This window comes from Cupressus sempervirens, chromosome 7, assembly GCF_028749045.1.
Source record: "Cupressus sempervirens isolate cs-2001-9-10 chromosome 7, ASM2874904v1, whole genome shotgun sequence".
NCBI lineage: Eukaryota > Viridiplantae > Streptophyta > Pinopsida > Cupressales > Cupressaceae > Cupressus > Cupressus sempervirens.
In genome coordinates, this window is record NC_143124.1 from 83,606,830 (window position 1) to 83,626,400 (window position 19,571).

Genomic DNA, 19,571 nt, shown 5'->3' on the forward strand with positions numbered 1-19,571 from the left:
CTAGCGTTATATATCCTATTTTAGATAGTCAATGGGTTTCACCATTGGTTATTTTTCCAAAAAAGGGGGAAAATGGTGAGTTTTTATAGATTATAGAGAACTCAACTTAGCTACTAAGAAAGACCATTTCCCACTGCCATTTGTAGATCAAGTTCTCAAAAATCTTACAGGAAAGAATTATTTTTCCTTCTTGGATGGGTTTAGCAGCTACAATCAAATATAGATAGCACCAAAGTATTAGGACAAGATCACATTCATGTGTCCATGGGGAACCTTTTCTTATTCTATCCTACCATTTGGTTTGTGCAATGTACCTACAACTTTCCAAAGAGTTGTTATTAGTATTTTTCTGATATATCTGCAAACTCTTTAGAGGTATATATGGATGAATTCACCACACATGGGTAGACCTTTGAAGAAGTTAAAGAAAAATTAGAAAATGTTTTGCAAAGATGTAAAGACTATAGCTTGTCCTTAAACAATGAAAAGTGTTTCATGATGATGCAACAAGGTGTAGTATTGGGATACTTTATTTCTCAAAAAGTAATTGAAGTAGATCCAATAAAGATAGAGGTTATGTGCTCATTGTCCATACTAGCTAAGTTGAAAGATGTTAGGAGTTTTCTAGGATGTAGGTTACTATTAGTGTTTTATCAAGGATTTTAGTCAAATTGCATCCCCTCTATATAACTTACTTTGAAAAGATGTAGAGTTCATATAGAATTCTGATTGCACAAAAGCCTTCTTGTAGCTTAAGGAAGTCCTCTCAAAAACACCAGTTCTCCAAGGACCAAATTAAGAACTACATTTTCACATACATATTGATGCCTCAGATCATGCCATTGGAGTAGTGCTTGGCCAAAAAATGGATTTAGTGGAACATGCAATTTACTATATCAGTAAAAATCTTCAATGAGTCAAGTATAATTAAATTGTAACTAAGAAAGAATTGCATGCTGTAATTTATGCTCTAAATAAATTTAGACAATATATTATAGGCTACTAGATATTTGTACATACAGATCATTCTACCATCAAATATTTGATGAATAAACTAGCAATCTCTAAACGTTTCGCTCAGTGATTATTATAGATGTAAGAATTTGATATTACCATCATCAAAAAGCTAGGTAAGATGAATGTTGTAGCTGATTTCTTATCTTGTCTTCAAACACTTGATGATCCTAAACCCATAGAAGATAGATTTCTCGATGAGCATCTCTTTCTTTTGTCAACACAAAACCCTTGGTATGCTGACATTGCCAACTACCTAATGTATATAACCAATGTTAGTAAGCTAATAGAAACCAAATTTAAATAAAGCTTCTACAAACTAAACAAAATTCATAAACTTCAAGATAGACTAAGATGAGCTCTCAATTGAGAATATGAGCCATTAATGGGCTCTCTCAATAAGAAGTTCTCTTGTTGAGTGGCTTTGTCTAAATAGATAGGATGTATGCTCAAGCTTATGCTTCAAAAAGGGCTTCATATGGAGTTGGAATTTGGGTGTGAGTGTATGGTTTTGATGTAAAATGGCTTCTTAAAATGGCATTATGACTTTACTTCATGGATTGTGTTATTTTGAAAAGGGGAAGGATCCAATTTATAGTCAAGAGGCTTGAGGGATTCAGGGCTAAGATGCAAGGATGGGAAAAAGTTCATGGAGGGCTCAGATTGCATGAGAGGAGAGCACATGGATTGTGCTTCCTTACAACCAATTAAGGAGTCACACATGTCACAAGGTGAGAGGATGGAGGAAAGGGGAAGGATGAGTCAAAAAAGGAGGCTCAAGGGATAAAATCTTTAGAAAGACCCTCATAATGGCTTGTAAGAGCAATAAAAGGGCTTGGAAGGGTCATTTATGGCCTAGTGGGCTTCATAAAGTTTTATGGTTGAGATATTTTGAGGGAGATGAGAGAAATTTTGACTTGGGCTTGATTAGGAGGGTTTTAATCTTGCTTAGGATAGTGCAAATGATTAGAGGATGGATTAGGATGGTTTAGGATTAGCTTAGGGATACGCAAGTGGATGGCATTTAATGAGGGTGGGTGAAGGAGGAGATATTTGTTAACTTTGGCTTGGGTTAATAAGTCTTAACCCATGTTTAGAGAATGTGACAAAGTTAGGAGGGGATTAGGATTAGGTTTAAAGACATCTTCTAGAAGAGTCTAGACTTTGGATGAGGATAAAGACTTTGTAGAATAGTCTAGAATTTCCTAGGATGAGGACGAAGACTTTCTAGAAGAGTCAGAACTTCTTAGGATGAGGATAAATTAGATTTTTAGGAAATAAATAAAGTTTTATTTATTTCAAGGGTTTGGGTTGAGGAGATATTTATTAAAACTTTTTTAATAAACATGAGGATTAATATTTAATCTTAATTAAATATTTTGAGTTGGGATTAGGGGTAGGAAATGATGGGATTAGCCTTTAATCAAAATTAAAGAAGGATTAGAAGATTTTGGAAGAGGTTAGTGGTCTTAAGGAAATTGGCCAAGTTTTGGGCAAAAAATAAAAATTTTATTTATTTTGGGTTTTTTGGTCAATTTATTAATTAAATAATTAATAAATAAGGAAATAATGTTTAAATAAGATTTAAACATTTTTGGGAGGGATTCCTTAATTAAATATTTTTAATTAAGATAAAGGAATTTAATGGCATAAAAATAAATAAATGATGATGTCATTAGGAATTTTGCAGAAAATAAAAATACTTTATTTTCTAAAGGTTTTTAGGTGTCTACATTTTGCCCCTCTTTGATGTGATGCCACAAGTGGCATGGAAAAGATAAGAAAATAAGATGCCCAAGGCTAGAGCAGAAGAGGAGAGAATGGACTGTGAGATGCCCCCTCAAGAAGGCAACAGGGAGAGAAAGAGAGACTCGACAACTTCTTGAAATGTACAAGAATCTTGGTGGGTGGGAGGATGAAGAGTGGCTTAAGAGAAGAGGTTTAGTTAGCTCAAACTCTCAGTATGGGAGAATGATAAAGGAGAATCGGAGGCAAAAGAGGAAGCAAGCTTAAGATCTCAGGGATTGCAAAGGGTGAAGGAGCAAAGCGCTATAAAAAGGAATCAAGGACGGGGAGATGGATGAGGGGACTAAAAAGTTGATGCAATAGGATTTCAAAGAGTCAGATTGGTGGAAGATGGGTTTCGGAGATCCCTAGGACTAGGATTGTGGATCTCGAAAGATGAGGCTTGGTGGATTGATTTGGATTGGTGGATCCCTAAGACTAGGATTGTGGATCACTAAAGCTAAAGGTGAGGAGTGATTCAAAGAGATACTGATGCATAAGCTGGGGTAGGAGAGACAGATGCTGGATATGGATGGGGGATAATGGAGATGAAAGAAAACCATTGAAGCTTTTTGAGTGGGGGGGGATACTTCAAAGAGAAGTACCACCATGTAGTTGAGCACTAGATTTTCTATAGGACTGTTGGTTAATTTCCAAGGTTACCAAGAACACAAGGCCTTTTCACCAACTGTCCAGAGGACTGACGAACTGACTCAAAACAAACACGCAAGGATTGCCCCAGCATCACACATGAATCTCAAAAGAATCAGAGTGGAACTAACATTGGGTAACCCACAAGCAGAAAGGAAAAAAAAAAAAAAAGACTTGATCAAGACCTTACACCCAGATTGCCCCATTCACAGTATACCATGATATGGAAGATCATGGCAACTTTGAGGAGGGAACAAAAAGATTGTTTGGAAAAGATACTTCAAGATCCAACAGGGAAGAGTCCAAATCAAAAGAAAGTGAAAATCCAAAAGAGAACTGTTTGACAATGAGATGGGTAGGACGAGGTACTAACATACCAAGATCAGACATGAGGAAAGTTATATCCTACAAGGACCTATTGGAGAGCACCTAAGCTGGGGGATCTGGATGAGTGATGTGTCTGGCAAGCTGAACTAAGAAGGATAACACTTTGGTGATAGGAGATCTAGCTAAAGGATGCATTGGAATAGCTAACCAAGATTTGTACGATGTGTACAAGATGTTGATCAAGGATAAACTGACAGGAAAGCTGGATAGATACAATGGTACTAAGCTAAAGAGGATGTACAAGTTGATGGACCAAGATATTTACAAGCTGAAGCTGACCAAGATAGTTACAAGCAGGCAAAATCTCAGGATGATAGGATAGTGGGATGGTTCAATGTTGTGCAAGATGTGAAAGCTAAGGGTGGGGTGATAGAGAAAGATATGGATTTGGCAGGATGCATCCAATGATGATGAGAGATTTTGTGACCAAGGATAGCTAGAGGAGCAGGATGAGATGGCTGGATAGGATGGTAGATAGCTAGGATTATGATGGATATAAACAGATGACATTGGTTTTGCATGAAGATAGCCTAGAACTATATACCAATGACAAAGGAGGATGGACAAGACAAGATCTCCAAGGAATATAGTGCCCCCAATTAGAAGATAACATGTAGAAGGAGGTCTTATGATGGATGTGATAGGATTGAAGCTAGGATGGAAAAAGCTGAAGGGGCTAGGGAGATGGATGATTGCTGGGATGGTTGGCTGAAGCTGTAGGAGATAAGTGGATGGTGTGAGATGGAAGATGGCATTGGATGTCAAGAGATGACCAAAAGCATGAGGGTGATAGGCTAAGCTGGGGATGGTGGGATTACGCATGACGCTTGTTTGGCAATTTTTCATCATGGTACTTGTCCAAGGCGCTTGAATTGCCAAGTTTTCACTAGTGGATGCTTTATTTTTCTTTATTATTTTTTTGACTTTTTGACTTTCGACTTAGCTAGAATGATTTTGTCTTTCTTCAGCTATTTTTGGCTCATATATGTTGGTAGGATGGATGAAAAAGGATTGGATTGAACAAGTGGAATGGTGGGTGGGAGTTTGACAGATAATGGATGCAAAGACATAAGGCTTGTGGGTAAATGGATGAGGAAAATGGAAAGATCATCATTGGCACACACCTTGAGAGGTGATAAAGTAGTGGGAAAGATGGTTTTGAGCGAGGTTGAGGAGAAAATGGAGGAAGAGAACGATAAGGACTAAAAGTAGAGTTGGAAGATGGAGGATGGGAAATTTAGGATAAGAAGCATATGGACTAAAAGTGGATTGGGGGGATGAAGGATGCTTATATGTGGATTTGGATGAAGGATGGATGGATGAGGCTTTTTGAGTAGCATGAATGGATGCCAATTGAGATTTTTCTTTGAGATGCATTTCTTTTATGAGCATCATGGGTATTCACATGATTTTTGACTTTTTTAGCTGGGGCTTTTGTGGCCTCCTCACTTTTTCTTTGATTGGGATTAAATGTTTCTTGTTTGGAACATGTATTTTAGAAGGGACATGTTGAGACTTGGATTTTTGGATTTATGCTTTTGTATTTTGGCATCCAATATGCTTCTATTAGCTATGGGATGGGAACAAGAGTATGGAGGAGATGGAGGGATAACTGATGGAGTGATAGGGTTTAAAGGTTGGAAGGGATTCAAGGGTGAGTGCCTTTGATGATCTAGTTGGTGGATTTGAGGGGATGGAAGGATAGATTGGAACATAGGATATGGATGGATATAATTGCCCAAAATGGATGGAGCGAAGGAAGGATATGGGCCCAAAATGGATGGAAACGGGGAAGGTGTAGGTCCCAAAATAGATGGAGGGGATAAAGGATTCATATTGGGTATGTAAGGACCCAAAATGAATGGAAAGGGTGTGGGATTTAGATAAGGGATATATGGACCCAAAATTGAGGGTTGGAGATAAGGAGTAGGATGAGGGCCCAAAATAGATGCAAAATAAAATGGATGGGAACTTTGGGGTGGAAATGGAAGGACTTGGGACCATGCAAGAATAGCGGGGATACCAACATCTAGAAATACATTTTCATTTCTTTTTTCAATATGATGTTCATTATTTGGAATACAAGATGTGATTCCATTACTAGTTGAAGGAGTTGGAGCTTCGGATATGATAATTAGTTCTTTTTTGATGGATCTATCATCATGGATTATGGGAGATGTATGATCATGAAGCAGAGGAGATGGGAGGATAGGATCTTGAGTTGGGTGGGCCGAGGGAAAGGGATCTTGAGATGGAGTAAGTAAGATGGTAGGATTTAGATATGGAGGGGATGGTAAAAGTGGATCATGTAGGGGAATAAGTGGGATGGCGGGATCTGCTATTCTGTCGGAGGGTATTTCAACATGCTTTTCGACAAGATCTTGATAGGAATGGATGGGAGTGGATGCATGAGGTTCATTATATGGGATTTGGATAATGCTTGGAGGAGGAGATGTGGATGGGATTTGGATCAATTTGATGGGTGGTGGGATTTTGATGCTTGTGGGAAGTGGAAGGATTTTAAGCAATTTGATGGATGGTATGGGGATGGTAGCTATGGGAGATGGAGGTGATATTATAGATGGTGAAGCTTCATCACTGACTACTTCACATGGTTGGATTAGATGACATGGCTTATTGACTATTGGAGGCAGCTTTTCTTGTATTTCCTCTAGGAGATTCCTTGGAGACTCATGTGTCGGAGATGGAGGTTGATTGACAGGAATAGCTAGTGTGATGGGGGTGGAAGATTGGAAGCTTGGTTGATTGGGTGATGGAGGAGAAGTTGGGATATCAGATGACATGACTAGATAGTTTGGAAGAATGCATGGATTTTGTGGGATTCTTGGGGGAATGTTTCTAAGGCTTTCAATATACCCATTATAGTCAATAATATTTTCATCATCATTGGAATAGGAGGTGGCGGGAGCAAGGACAATATGACCGAATACATCATGATAGGTTTGGGATTTCATGTTTTGATGATGAGTCAGATGGGGATGGGGTCTTGCATATGGATGAACACGGAAGCTCATGGTTGGATTTCGACTAAGCGTAGATTTTGGATTGGCTGATGAAGGATTTCCTAGGGAGAGTCAAAGCTATATGACAGACCTAAGGAGGATTGGTTGGAGATTTTTGGCTTTCCTATGGATGGAAGACTTCAAGGGCATGCTATCAAAAAGTGAGAGTTTTTCTTTCCTATGTGCTGGATTGGTGGAGATTGTGTCAACTTAAGGATAGACTAATGATCCTACGGGCATGACACGAGATTGACCACTTGTGGATCCCAACCTTTAGCTCAAGGTGATGAGGGATAACAAGTGACAAAGCTAGATTACCCTAGACAAAGCTCTGTCAAAGGGATAACCTTGGTGAGGCTGGTGGATTGGTCGGATTAATTGGATAGAAAATTCTAGTAGAATGACAACAATTCTCTAAAGCGTTGGGTGTGATTTTGGATTGGGTTGCTAGCTGGCTGGGGGGGATGATTTGGAGAGACTTTGGATTTGGGATTGTTCTAAAGCAAGGAACTAGATAGATTCAGCTGTAGCAGGGGAGCTTGGATGATTTTCTGATGAGGCAGTGACTATGCTAAGTATGCCTTGAGCTAGGAGATTTTTTTTTTTTGGGATTTCAACCAAAGTTGGCAAATATTCATTCAAAAGCTATGAACAAACAAGCAGACAAAATTTTGGAGCAAGCACATCAAACACACCAACATCCTAAGAAGCTTTCTACAAGGATGAAATTTGTTATAGCTAGGGAGTCCTCGATATACACAAGGTATGTGAGGCCCAAATCCATAGATGAAACCAAAAAAATGTCACACAGCTGAGAGGAGTGGTAACCCACTTCTCCTCTTTCACTTCTCAAGGGTATAAAGTTCCTTGAGGCTTAGCCCGAGTGAAAAAATCTTGATTCCAAGAGAGGTGTCTTTGGATTCACCTCCCAATTTTTATACTCCACCGGAATGCTGGAGTTGAGGTCGTCCCAAGGGGTGATGAAATCCCCAAGCAGGCCTCCTAAAAAGTGTAAAACAAGACCACATACATGATCTTGGGCTTTAAAAGACACGCATTTATTCCAATTGATGATTTAGATTTTGTAAGCTATGATTGAAGACACTTGTGATTATGGCATACAATGTTCATTCTAATTTGATAGCATCGTCAGCATAATGAAAGTCAAGAGATCGTCAACATAAGAAATGTGAGCGTCATTGAAAATGCGTCCAAACCATGCAATGTTCATTGATTGTTAGGTATTCAAGATTGAGTGTGAGTTTGTTTTAAGCCCAAAACAAAGATGTGTGAAACTCGATTTCCAAGCACGCACCTAGAAGCCCTCCACGTCAAAATTTGCCCAATTTTTATGCCCAAATGAAGTGCGAGTGAGATTAATGCACATTCAAGGAATTTTATGACTTAGAAAAACCACTAAAGACCCAAGTGAGTGGAGTTTGATCTTTGTGGAGAACTTAACACCCTCTTAGGTAGACTCATCCCCATAGATGGCGCTGAGGTTGCAACCAATGGTTAAATTGATGGGTGATTAAAGAGGGTGAGTCCAACTACAAACTTACTCAAAGCATCTTTATTAGTTTTTATAACTTAGAAGATTTCAAAAATGTGGATTCTTTTTATGCCCCAAAAGATGATTATTTGATCTATGGAATTCAAGATTGGATTTGTTTTTTTAGTCATGCATTCATAAAAAAAACAAACTTGATTTTAATCCATGGCACTCAAGAGTGATTTTAGCAACATGCATTCAAAGAAAAGTGATTAAACATTCAAGGTTTTTCCTTTGAGCAATCAAGATTGAGATTTTGTGTGTTGTTTTAAGAACTTTGAAGTGCTTTGTTTTAACCTTAGATCATTCAAGATTGTTTTGGACTCAAAAGTGAAAATGACTCTTTGGACTTTGGTTTTCATTCAAGATTTTGTGTTCTAGTTTGCATATTTTAAGCCCAAAAATGATATTTCTAGATTGTTTTGATGCATGAAAAACCTAAGAAACATTCAAGATTTTGCAATAAGACATTTGTTTGGAATAAATAACAAAGCTTTTAGGACAATTTTTGGCAACCATTTAGGACTCTTAGTTTTCATGAGATTTTTAAAATAACTTTAAAATATTTGCAAATGAGGTTCATTTTATCTTTGATTGATGCTTTGAGTTTGATTTAGATTTTAGTGTACACTTAGTGTTGATTTTGAACCTTTTGAAATGGAAACTTGAAGTTCTTTTTAAATTTCCAAAAATGAAGTGTTCCTAACTTTGCATGAATGCATCTAAAACCTTGATGTTGCAAGGATGCAAATGATTGGATTGGTTTAGTTTCACTTGTTAAAAGATTTTTTTTTTTAGCAAATTTTTAGTTTTTAATGGATTTAAGTATGATTTGAGGGTTCATTTTAAGCACTAAAAAGAAGTGTCTATGATTTTTCTTCTTTAAAAAAAAATGGCCAAGATCTCCCACAAGAAGAAGAAGAAGAAGTAGATGGAATAAGAAGAATATAGACAAGAAGAGGAAGAAGAATTCCAAGTTCTTTGTCCACCTATAAGCTTGAAAAATTTGCAAACACTATGAGATATACTATGAGTTCCTTTGTCTTCTTCATACTCATGTGGACCTACAAAACCAATTTATACAATTCTACCAATCACAAAAACAAGCAAAATTAGCCAAAACCAGAAAATGACATACAAAACTTGACTAAAAAAGCTAATGAAGATGACCCATGTGGAGTCCCACCAAGCGTGCCAAAATGTATATGAGAAATGTTAGTATGCTAATAGAAACCAAATTTAAATAAAGCTTCTACAAACTAAAAAAAATTCATAAACTTCAAGATAGACTAAGATGAGCTCTCAATTGAGAATATGAGCCATTAATGGGTTCTCTCAATAAGAAGCTCTCTTGTTGAGTGGCTTTGTCTAAATAGATAGGATGTATGCTCAAGCTTATGCTTCAAAAAGGGCTTCAAATGGAGTTGGAATTTGGGTGTGAGTGTATGGTTTTGATGTAAAATGGCATTATGACTTTACTTCATGGATTGTGTTATTTTGCAAAGGGGAAGGATCCAATTTATAGGCAAGGGGCTTGAGGAATTGAGGGCTAAGATGCAAGGATGAGAAAAAGCTCATGGAGGGTTCAGATTGCATGAGAGGAGAGCACATGGATTGTGCTTCCTTACAACCAATCAAGGAGTGACACATGTCACAAGGTGAGAGGATGGAGGAAAGGGGAAAGATGAGTCAACAAAGGAGGCTCAAGGGATAAAATGTTCATAAAGACCCTCATAATGGCTTGTAAGAGCAATAAAAGGGCTTGGAAGGGTCATTTATGGCCTAGTGGGCTTCATAAAGTTTTATGGTTGAGATATTTTGAGGGAGATGAGAGAAATTTCGACTTGGGCTTGATTAGGAGGGTTTTAAGCGTGCTTAGGATTGTGCAAATGATTAGAGGATGGATTAGGATGGTTTAGGATTAGCTTAGGGATACGCAAGTGGATGGCATTTAATGAGGGTGGGTGAAGGAGGAGATATTTGTTAACTTTGGCTTGGGTTAATAAGTCTTAACCCATGTTTGGAGAATGTGACAAGGTTAGGAGGGGATTAGGATTAGGTTTAAAGACATCTTCTAGAAGAGTCTAGACTTTGGATGAGGATAAAGACTTTCTAGAATAGTCTAGAATTTCCTAGGATGAGGATGACGACTTTCTAGAAGAGTCTAGAACTTCTTAGGATGAGGATAAATTAGATTTTTAGGAAATAAATAAAGTTTTATTTATTTCAAGGGTTTGGGTTGAGGAGATATTTATTAAAACTTTTTTAATAAACATGAGGATTAATATTTAATCTTAATTAAATATTTTGAGTTGGGATTAGTGGTAGGAAATGACAGGATTAGCCTTTAATCAAAATTAAAGAAGGATTAGAAGATTTTGGAAGAGGTTAGTGGTCTTAAGGAAATTGGCCAAGTCTTGGGCAAAAAATAAATTTTTTATTTATTTTGGGTTTTTTGGTTGATTTATTAATTAAATAATTAATAAATAAGAAAATAATGTTTAAATAAGATTTAAACATTTTTGGGAGGGATTCCTTAATTAAATATTTTTAATTAAGTTAAAGGGATTAAATGGCATAAAAATAAATAAATAAATTAAATAATTAATTAATTAATAAATGATGATGTCATCAGGAATTTTTCAAAAAATAAAAATACTTTATTTTCTAAAGGTTTTTAGGTGTCTACACCTAACAATGGGTAAAACACCTTCACAGTTCTCTTCAAAGGAAAGACAGTTGTTGGAGGAGAAGAGTTCCAACTTTTCATGGATATCTGGGTTCATGTTTTATATTGGACCAAATCAGGTGACACAATGATTGATAGGCCAATACTGGGGCAAATAATAATAAAGAACTAACAATTTATGATGAAATTCAACTGGTCTATATGTGTCAATCTGAGAGCATAAGCTTTTGAAAGGTGTCTGAATAGTATACTATCAAGATATAGTAGTTGTGAAATGAGGGATTATGAATGTAGCTACAACACAGAAAATTTATTCTATGAGAAATGAAATAAATCTAGTGATAGGAACATAAGAAACATAAATAAACATAAAGACAATGATAATAACAAATGTAACAATTTACAAATCCAATGAACATTATTCTAGAAGAAACAAACAAACATCTTTCACAAGAAAATAATAATGCAATAATTTTCTAATAGAAATCTAATATGAATTTCTATAAAAATTGTATGAATCTATTAATAACCTACAAATTAATACAAATAATTTCTTGTACTAGTTCAAGAGAAAAAATTTGTAATATAAATTACTTTAGGAAAATGAATACAAACTTTGTACACCATTTCACTATCTTTCTCAATTAAAACATTAATTGGATGAGATACGTACTCGTATGAAACCTTAAATACAAACCATACTAAATTTTTGAATTATGAATTACACAAACCATAATTATATTACAAATATCACTAGAATTCTGTAGAGTGGGCCCTTCCTCCTCAGTTTGCTGAGTGATAAAATTCAAATGTCTGTCTTAAACTGTTTCTATCATATGTAATACTATATTTTTGATCAGATCTTATTCCCCCAAACTCTTTGCCTAAGCTGCTATATATAATTGGAGGTTGTGACAAAAAATGGCGTGGTCTATATTTGACCTATGGCCAAATAGCTTACATAAACCGTGGAAAAAGGTTATTCTCAAGAAGAAGGAATAGACTATGGAGAGACTTTTTCTCTCATTGCAAGATTGGAAGGAGTTAGGACTTTACTTGCATATGTTGAACATATAGGATTTAAGGTATATCAGATGGATGTCAAATCTACATTTCTTAATGGTATTCTAGAAGAAGAATTATACATTGAATAGCCTAAAGGTTTTTTTGACCCAAACAAGAAGGACATTGTTTGCAAGTTACACAAAGCATTGTATGGTCTGAAACAAGCCCCTAGAGCATGGTATGAAAGACTGCATAACTATCTTATTTAGATTGGTTTTCAGAGAACTAATGATAATAGTAGCTTTTACATCAAGGAAGGACCAGATAATAAAATTGTTTTGGCAGAAATATTTGTAGATGATACTTTTTTAGTAGGGAATGATGATCTTTGCAAAGAATTTTTAGAACAAATGAAGAAGGAATTTGAAATGTCTATGTTTGGTGAGATCAAATTCTTTTTTGGCCTTCAAATTCAACAAATAAGAGTGGTATCTACATTACTCAGTCAAAATACATCAAGGAAATACTAAAAGGGTTTGGTATGGAGGATTGTAAACTAGTTAGAACTCCTATGTGTAATGGATTGAAACTTACTAAGGATGGTGAATCAAAGGAGGTAGATCAAAAATTGTATAGATCTATGATTGAAAAATTATAGTATGTAGTTCATACAAGGCTAGGCATTGCCCTTGCAGTTGGTATTGTAGCCAGATTTTCAACCAAACTAAGAGAAAATCACATGATGGCGATCAAAAGAATCATGAGATACTTGAAAGGAACTAAAGATTATGGATTATGGTACAAATTTGGAGGTAATCTGGATTTGAAAGTGTTTACTGATGCATATTGGGCAAGAAACATTGATGACAAAAAAAGTACAAGTGATAGAGCATTCTTTCTTGGAAAGAGGTTAGTTTCTTGGACAAGTAAAAAGGAAAATTATACATCCCAATCTATAGCTAAAGCAGAATATGTTACTGCAGCAGTAAATTGTTCTAATATTGATTGGTTCAAACAATTATTGGAAGGCATGAAGGTTGGTATCAAAGAACCTGTTGTTATGTTTTGTAACAATACAAGTGCAATCAACATTTCCAAAAATATAGTGATGCATTCAAAAACCAAGCATATTACAATCAAATATCATTTTGTTAGAGAATTGGTGCAGGATAAGGAGATTAGATTGGAATATGTCCATACAAAGGAACAAATTGCTGACATATTCACCAAACCTTTACCTAAGGATGAATTCTTGTATCTAAGAGGTAAGTTAGGGGTCATTCCCCTATTTAAAAATTACTAAAAAGAAGTTTTAGTGATGCATCCATAGTAACCAAATTGAAGATCTCTCAGTTGATGCAATAAAGTAATGAAGTTATTGCATATGAATCAGTACTTAAGGTACATTGAAATTCATTTAAGTTGTGTTGTCTTTGGCACGTGTTGTCAAAGAGGGAGAGTTTACTATCATATCTTTCTAAAATTTGTAAGAAAAAGAGAAAAAGATAGATTACTATGAAAGAGGGAGATTATTGTATGGGATACAATCTAAGAGGGAGAGACATTCTATCAATGAAGACTTGTTTTAAAATTTCATTCTGCTATGACATGTTGTGTTGCCATCAATGCCAAAGAGGGAGATTGTTGGATACAATTGTTCAATTGTGTGTTGTCTTTTATGTTACACAAATGTCATATCACTCATCAATCAGAGTCTATCGAGTTAAGATGGTCAATAGGAAGTCTTACAGTGTATACTAAGTGTTCTCAAGCTTTATGTTGTGCAGATAGTTGTTGTCGAGCTTTCACGGTTGGCAAAAGTAATTTAGTGTCTACCAAGCTTACTCAATCATCGAAGGAAAATGCAACAGAATATAGTTCTTACTAAGTTGGCAAGGTCAGTGACAAAAATTTAGTTATTACTAAGTTCACTCGATAACCAAAGAATTTCGTAAGATTCACAATGTTTACCGAGTCTCAGTCAGTTAGCTCAAGAAATTATTTCTGAAGTAGTGTTGACCGAGAAAGGTCGGTCAATGAAGGATTTCATGAAATTGAGTTTATTTGTTTAATGTAATGTCTGTAGTTTACTGGTGTAATGATTATTGGTTAATGTACTTGTAATGTAGCTAACTTGACAAATTTGTGAGGTATAAATAAAAGGTCAAGTTGTGAATTCAAAGTGTGAATAAGTGAGTGAGTATGCAAGTGTGTTGAAGAGGAAAGAGTAAGAAAATTTTGAAAGAAGGATCAGATATCCTAAGGAGCAGAAAAGTTGTATTTGATCAGTGAGGATCTATTGAAGTAGAACAGAGATCTACATCAACAAAGATAGGTTGCATCTCATTCAAGTCACTTCATTGTTGCTTTCTAACCATTGTAGCAGTGATTCCAAAACCTCTTAACCGAGTTGGTTTAATAGCCATTTTACAAATCCTTTAACAAGGTGATAGTTTAGTTGAATTTTTCTAAAGACCTCTATCAAGGTCACTCTTAATATGGTGATTAAATCCTCTAATAGGGTCACACCTAATAGTGTGTTTTGTAACCTTTAACTGGGTTGGCTCCTAACAGAACTCACTTCAGAAGAGTGAAAATTGGCAACTAGTTACATTGGTGGTTTTTCCCATATTGTATTTCCATGTTAAATTTGGTGTCTCTTGTGTTCATGTTATTTCTTTTGTGCATGCATGTTAAATCTTTATGAATGCCTATTTAAAATGATCATCTACTCAGTTACAACATTTCTTTGTGTGGCTACCAAGTTGTAGCAGTAAGGAATTATTAAGACATCAAAAGGGTTTGTGGTAATATTTTGTGGTTACTGATTCACCCTCCCCCCCTCAGTTACTCAATCTATATTTCCAACACCACCAAGGACAACTATATTGCTTCATACAACATTTCATAATAAGGTGGTTGGAAATACATGTAATATTGAACTTTCAAGGATCCTTGTACAATCTAATAATGTGCTTGATATTGATAAATTAGTTACATTAGAATATATTGATGCACTTAAGGAATGGGAATTTGGTTTAATTAAATTAGAAGAACAATAATATTTATTGAATTGTAATCCACTTTGTTATTCTTTTCTACTTAGTGAATTCCAAATACCTAAATTTGAGGCCATACTTAAAATAGTATCAATTTTACTTAATGGACTCACGAGTATGTGTTTTAATATCTATCATGCACTAAGTAATTTTAAGCCATATACATTCCATACTCCACAAACATGCTCCCAAATCCTCCAATATCTATATTTTATTACTCTTGTACTTATACATATTGATATTTGGAGGCCTATGATTAAAATGTGCATCCCTCACACAATTATTGATCTGGGACCAATAATTGATTAAGCTCAGTCATAAGGGATTCTATGTATTAATGACCGTAATGTTAAAAATGGATGATCATTATTCCTCATTGTTGATTCTTTTCATTGTCCTAAGATGACCAAATACACTTTGTATGATTCATATATTTAACAAGGACTAACGTATTACTATCCATGCATTTTTCATTCTTGGTTCTTATCTCGAGATGATCATTCATTGATTACACATGTTGATTTCTTGATTCCTTGGATGATTTGAATTCCTTATACTTTTATAACCTATAGTTAATTTTTGAATACATCCATTGAATTATTGAAATATTTGATTTATCTATCATTCAATAAGGCTCACAAAATTCTAAAGATGTGTTACTCTCTTTAGGTTGCCTAATTTCTTTGGTTATCCTAATGATTTCATGACCTTGTAGCATGAAGTTAAGTTGGGGGAAATCCCTCTGATTTTATGGTTCTTGGATGATTACCAATTAAGCTTCATTAACTATTCCATTGATCCTTGTAGAGGACCTTGACATGTGACATCTCCATAAGTCAAGGTATGTGTTCTAGTGTTAATTAGCATTACTATTCTATGAACACAAGAGTTCATTTTTATTTATCCATTCTATCAAGTATCTATTCATAGTAATAACTTTATCTATCATCTGTAAAACTAAATAACCTACTTAATGATAGAGTTATTGAATGGATGATATTTTATTACTATACTTTATATGCTTGGTTTTGAGGATATGGTTACAAGTCCCTTGTTGTGATGTGATGATCTTATAAACAATACTAGTTAATCATGCTTCTCTACACAAGCCTTGCATAACATAATATGCCAACTTTTGTGGGCTTGCTAGCTATATGGTGCATATTAGTGGCATAGGGTGTTCACCAGTTTGAGACAAGATTTCCTTTCTTTGGTGATTAATCACATGGAGAAATATTCAACAACACATTTGATGATACTTTGAATATAGTGCCAAGTACTACATGCCTTCCTTGAGATGTGTATCCTTCTCTCTAAAATTTGATGGACACATTGGTGAATACTATTGGTTTTCACTCCATACTCATGTATTTGATAATAAAGGTGTGTTACTTGCAACTTTACATTTTTTCTACAATGGATATTTAACATGATTCACAAAAATAAGGTTTCATATCTTCAAGAGATGTCTTATTATTTAGTTAGCATAGAAAAATATAAGAATCATCATCCTTGTGAGTAATACTCTTACCCAAGTGTCCCAGTATGTTCTGAAGCTCTACAATTAGTGTTTAGATTCAATGGTGAGAGATACATAGATCAAAAATGTTTCTAGTGTAGTAGTTTGTGGTTCCAGTTCTGATGAGGTTATTTGATGCAGGAGCATCCAGAGGTATAAGGGCAATCCTGTGTCACCCAAAAAAAATATACTTAGACTTAGTTTTTGTTTCATGTGTTTTCATTTTTGGATACCCATTTGGGTCAAATAAAGGTTCCAACTCTCACAGTTCCACTATTAGTGTTCATGTAAATCCCAAAAAAATAGGAGTATGTAATTGAGCCATCATTTTGGTGAACTAGGAGGTGTAAATTGGCTAGATGAATGTAATTGTAATTTAGAGCATTCCAGAAAAAGAATTAGGTCAAAAGGCCCCATGGTTTGAAAGTTATTGCAATTTTTCGGGTTGTGGAGACCTCCTAAGAATGCTTCAAAGTTAGGTTAGGGGAATTAAATGACCTTGAAAAGGGCCAAAAAATGGGGTACAAGAAAATCTTGTCCATAGGGCTATAGAGCACTTTGAGAGCTTTCTGAAAATGTAAATGGTTCGTCAATCGAAGCTACGGTTCAAAAATTATGCCTCCCAAAAGTTCGATTACCGTTTTTGGATTCTTCTAGATTTGCGCCGACTTCTAATGTAGATTTTGGAACCTTCTATTTGGTTGGTGGATGCCTACTAGCACTTTCTAGAATGTACTCCTAGTCCTTAATCCTCCGGAGTCTATTTAAGGACATTTTGGCATTGCAAAAGGCAGTTCGGAGTGGAGTTTGAGAGGAGGTACTGAAAGGAGAAATTATCTCCACATTTATGCTATTGTAAGCCCTTAGGGCATGTTTTGAAGTTTATTTTCTCTATACTAGATGTACTAGCTTATTTTTTAGTTAATAAAATTTCCCTTTTTCTATTGTGTCCATTCTATTCTTGAGTTGTGTCCCCATCAAGTGGTATCAAAGCTGGTTTCCTGAGTGTGTAGACAGAGCACCGACTGTGAGGCATTTTGCACTAGGACTGTGTGGTTGTGGGTTCGAGTTAGAAGATTCCTCCATGAAGAAAGCATGGTGGAAGGGCCAAAGCTATTAATCTTGAGGAGGTTAGAGCCCTCCAAAGGTAGGTACAGGCATTGCAAGAGGAGCTCCGTAGAGGAGAAAATGTTGCCGTAGGTGATGACAGTGAGGATGACAATGAAGAAGAAGAAATGGGACCAGAAGGGGAATTTTATGGGGAAGTTCTGAATCATGCAGAGGAAAGGCTTTTTAGGGCCATTACTAAGTTTGGGAAAAGACCTACAATTGAAGTGGGTGTATTTTCAGTAAATCTGAAACTAGATGAGTTGATCGATTGGATCAATGAACTCAAAGAATACTTTGAGTATGAAGATATCGAGGACCCAGATAGGGTTAAGTTTGCAAAGGCCAAACTAAAAGGGCATGCAAAAATTTGGTGGCAAGAGGTTCAATTGGAAAGAAACAGAAGAGGAAAGGAGAAGATCACAAGATGGGATCGCATGGTGGACAAATTGAAGAAGCAGTTCATTCCTGTGGACTACGAGCTTGATTTGTTTAAGACGATGCATGGGTTAAAGCAAGCAAGAAGATCAGTCCAAGCATATACAGAGGAATTTTACTAACTCTTGATTAGAGTGGGGCATGCTGAAGAAAATAAGGAGAAGGTTTCTCATTATATCAGTGGGTTGCGACCTAGCATCCAGGAGGAATTAAGTCTGGTAAGAATGACCAGCATTGAAGAGGCATACCAGTTTGCCCTACAAGTTGAAAAGAAGCTGAATAAAAGGTTTGAAGGAAGACAAAGAGGGCACGGTCAAGGAGGAAGGGGAAGTGGTAGATCATGTGGAGGCTGCAATGAAACTCAAAAGAAAAATGAACATGTGGGTACTAGCAGGAACCAAAGGAATGAGGGTTTCAACCGCTCCCATGATCAAGACTTTGGAAATCAGAGAGGAAGAGGTAGAGGATGTGGACAAGGAAGAGGAGGCTTCTGTGGTACCTGTTTCCATTGTAATGAAGAAGGTCATCGTGCCTTTGAATGCCCTCAATGACAAGGAAGGATAGATAGGAGAGCTGAGGGCCAAGCTAGGGTTATTCATGTGGATGAGGATGCACAATCATCACATTCAGAGGATGTAGAAAGAGGAGAGACGTTGGTAAATGAAAGAGTCGTACTAAGTGGTGAGATTGAACTAGGACAACAGAGGAGTTTGTTTCGTACTAGATGCAAGTGTGAGGATAAATGTTGTGACTTGATCATTGATGATGGTAGTACTGATAACTTGGTATCAGAAGAGATGGTCTCTAAGCTAAAGCTCAAGAGGGAGAAACATCCCTAGCCCTATCGGATTGCTTGGGTAAAAGATGATCATAAGGTCCTAGTAAGTGAACAATGTTTAGTGAAATTCAAAATTGGTAGTTACCATGATGAAGTTCTCTATGATGTTATTTCGATGGATGTTTTCCATCTATTGTTGGGTAGACCATGGTAGTTTGATAGACATGTAGTACATGATGGACATGCAAACACATACTGTCTAACAAAGGATGGAGTTGGCCACAAATTGAAGCCCATGAAAAAGGAAGGTGAAAAGGTATGTAGCAGTGCTAGGATTTGTCTTGTTGATGGAAGGATGTTTTTAGATGGCATGAAACATCAACATATGTGCTATGCTTTGATTCCTAGGAAAGATAAAGAAGGTAGTAGTGAAATACCACTTGAAGTTTCAGATTTACTAGGGGAATTTGGAGATATTATCTCTGATAATGTTCCAGATGGATTGCCACCATTAAGGCAAATCAGTCATCAAATAGATCTGATTCCAGGAGCTAGTTTTCCTAA